Source organism: Rhinopithecus bieti, unplaced genomic scaffold, assembly GCF_001698545.2.
Source record: "Rhinopithecus bieti isolate Rb0 unplaced genomic scaffold, ASM169854v2 scaffold_43433, whole genome shotgun sequence".
NCBI lineage: Eukaryota > Metazoa > Chordata > Mammalia > Primates > Cercopithecidae > Rhinopithecus > Rhinopithecus bieti.
Genome location: NW_016817794.1, coordinates 353,902 through 357,450, shown reverse-complemented (window position 1 = coordinate 357,450; position 3,549 = coordinate 353,902). Strand labels below are relative to the sequence as shown.

The window sequence follows — 3,549 nt, the reverse complement described above, 5'->3', positions numbered from 1 at the left end:
TTATTTTGAAGTTAGAAGCCCCTCCTTCCCCAAAAGAATAAATACAGGTCTCTTACAATATCTTTGAATCATCAAAGAGATAAGACAAAAACAACATTTATTAACTACCTACCCAATACTAGGCCCTTTGCTTAGTGTTTTTAAACCACATTATTGAATTTAATTCAATTTAGTTTAATCACCATAATAATCTTGAAGGCAGATGTGATTTCTTTCTATTTGCAAGGTTAGATTCTGAGACTCAGAAAGATCACACAGTGATAAAGAACAGATTTATCACCAGGTTTATCTTGGTTCAAAGTCATGTGTTCTTGAAGAAGGCAGAAAAACACACTTATTAGAAAGCTATGTACCAAATGTTTCCCATTGTATCTTTCACAGGCTGCTATCACAGAGCCTATAGCCCTTTCTGGGACTTCCTTATTTACATGTCGAAATTCCCTTCTCAATTCCAGAGCCCCTTACAGGTTCAAGACAGAGTCTTCTTTTTTGAATCTATAATTAGCCCACATGGTGCCTGCACACACCAAAGAGGTTCAATCCTTATTTGCTGAATACGTTACACAAATCTTGAAAATTCATTCCTGCAACGAAAGGGGTAATGCTGAGGTAGACAGAACTGTCCTGTAAAGTTGCGTAATTTAACAGCTTCCCTGTAGGAAGTTATAAAGGAAACAATACAATGCACCATTTTAATATAGAGGGAGACATGATTCCCTTAAAGAAATAAACACCCCAATAAATAAGTCATCTTAAAAGAGCTTTTGGCATTCTAAGTAAGCTGTGCAATAACACTCCAAGAGTATACAGAAAGAATTAAACTATTTTCTAACTTCATACAATCTGTGGTGTTTTCAAGCTACTCATTTGTCCTCAATTCCAATCCCCTTGCCAAAAGTCCTGGCTTAGCAATTTCTTCAGATAAAAATAAGAATCCTCTTACCTTGAAGGGAAATGGTACTATATAAATTTACTGTATATAAAGAAAATCTTAACTCATATTTCAAAATTTATTAGTATATATTTTTATACAATGTTGAGTCCTTAAGAGACAGTCGATTTAGGTTAGAGAAAGCATTTCATAACAGGGTAGTTAATAGCTGGAACAGGTTGTGAAATTTCTCTCTCTGGAAATCATTGAAAATTGGATAAATCCTCATCTATCTTGGATGATTTAGTCTGCCTAGGTGCACTGGGAACAGGCTTCATGGGCTTCAAAAGTCCCTTCCAGCTTGGGTTATCATCCCCTTCATCATTAAAAGCCTTTTTTTTTAGCATTTGATTAGCTCTGATTTTGTGTCCAGGTTGGTTGAAGAGCACTACTGGGACCTTGCTTTTGCCCTCTAAAATTTACAGCCTGTGGGAACCCAGAGAGGTGACTCCTTTGGCATGAAGCAATTGAACAAAGGAAGACAATCATTAGCCTAATTCGTGAATGGGGCAATTTACAACAGGTGTAAATTCAAGATAAGCATTCCGGGAATGGAGGGATGGCAAGCGTCTATAAACGATCAGGGGAGGGATCTGGGGAGAATATCAGATTCCTTATGCCATCAGCTTTTCTCCAGTGAATCTAGGCAGGTGATGTAGAGGAAGATGAGAATGTTTAAAATGTCAAGATACAGAGCAATTTGGCAAGGGGCAGGGGTGAAGAAGACAGTGATGAAAGGAAGAGAAGGGAAAAGGCTTTCTAGGCAGGAGATGAGACTCTGGAAAAGGAGCTACAGAGAAGAAGCTGACAGACAGGTTGCTCTCAGGATGTGGGAAGGAGGCTTCAAAAATCAAAGGGATCTCAGAATGGAACAAACCCAAAGAGTTGTTAAAAGGGAGGGCATGCAGTGCCCGTACCTTGGTTCTGAATTGGGAAGCCAGGGGAGAGTTCTGGCCTCACTTTTCGGCAGGGTACCTCAGAGGACTGCGAAGAAGTTAAGGCAGCAGCATCAAAGGGCGGAAACAGTATCCAAGGGTACCTGAGGGCAGGCAGACCCACCACAGCCTAGAATCAAGACAGAGACTCTATCTACCTCACCTTTTCACTCCAATCACATACAGCAAAAGAGTAGAATTTCTTAACTGTGGCACTATTGACATTTTGGGCTGGGTAATTCTTTGTTGTGGGGGCTGCCCTGTGCATTGCACGATGTAGAGAAGCATCCCTGACCTCAACACGCACTAAGCCAGTAGTACTCCCCCAACCTCAGTTGTGACAACCAAGTATGTCTCCAGACATTACAAAATGTCCCCTGAGAGCACAATGTGGGAATCCAAATTGCTCCATTGAAAACCACTAGTGACAGAGAATTGAGAAGAATATGCCTCATTTAACCAGAATGAAATCTCTCATTTATGTTTTGTATAAAACAAAAGATCAACAAAACCAAGTATCTTTGCACATACAAAGCAAAGGCCAAATAGATTAAAATCCTGAAGAGTAGATTTCGGTCTAAAATGTCTTTGTATCTCTGAGGACCCCTCAGGAAACAATGTTGTCAGTGAGTCCCTGTTCCAACCAATTGTCAATTAGATGGATTCACTGCTTTAAATTAAATCTTTGTTCTTGTGAAAGTACAAATTGTCCTGGGGGGAAAAACACATTTAAAGATATTGTTGGTCCATAATACCTTGGTGTAAATAAATAGATTAACAGAATCCTTCTGAGAAGCAAGTGCTTTTGTTTTTGTTTTGAGGGAAAGGAAGTTGAGTAAGCAGGATAGCATCTCTTATATTCAGCTCTGTCCTTGCCCTTCAAAACTCTCCCCAGTATCACTAGGGTTGAAAGTCTGGAAACATTTCCTAGCTCTCTTTAGTAGTAGGGTTTGTATTCATATTCTGCCAAGGACCGTCATTGACAGAAACCTGGTAGGGGAAGAGAAAGAGAAGACATTATTCACTGGCAGCAGCTGGAGTCGGATGTGTGGGCATTAACATATACGTGGTTTTTTGTTGGTGTCTTCCAAGCGTCTTCCTGAGAATGACCCCATAAAGTGTTCTAGGTTGCTAAGATATTAGGTAGTCGTTTCTTGCCTTCACTGAACTTTCTGAGTTCTTGATACCAAAAAATGTATCCTTGACTTTGGCTGTCAAATTTCCCAAACAGTGGTTCCAAGCGACGGACTTTGCATCCCAGAACCATGGCCCAATTTGTCCGTAACCTTGTGGAGAAGACCCTGGCTCTGGTGAACGCTGCTGTGACTTACTCGAAGCCTCCATTGGCCACATTTTGGTACTATGCCAAGGTTGAGCTGGTTCCTCCCACCCCTGCTGAGATCCCTAGAGCTATTCAGAGCCTGAAAAAACTAGTCAATAGTGCTCAGACTGGTAGCTTCAAACAGCTCACAGTTAAGGAAGCTGTGCTGAATGGTTTGGTGGCCACTGAGGTGCTGATGTGGTTTTATGTCGGAGAGATCATAGGCAAGCGTGGCATCATTGGCTATGATGTTTGAAGACCAATCTTTAACATCTGGTTATATTTGATTTATTATTTGAGTGCTGTTGGACCATGTGTGATCAGACTGCTAGCTGAATAAAATAAGATTTGTCAAAAAAAAA

At 40.5% G+C, this 3,549-nt stretch overlaps 1 pseudogene across 1 annotated transcript; it reads left to right on the top strand.

Annotated features, from left to right (window-relative positions):
- Positions 1 to 3,104: 3,104 nt before the first annotated feature.
- Positions 3,105 to 3,540, top strand: LOC108517999 (ATP synthase subunit g, mitochondrial pseudogene; annotated as a pseudogene). Its single transcript, XR_001882266.1, has one exon. The product of XR_001882266.1 is annotated as an ATP synthase subunit g, mitochondrial pseudogene (transcript).
- Positions 3,541 to 3,549: the final 9 nt, after the last annotated feature.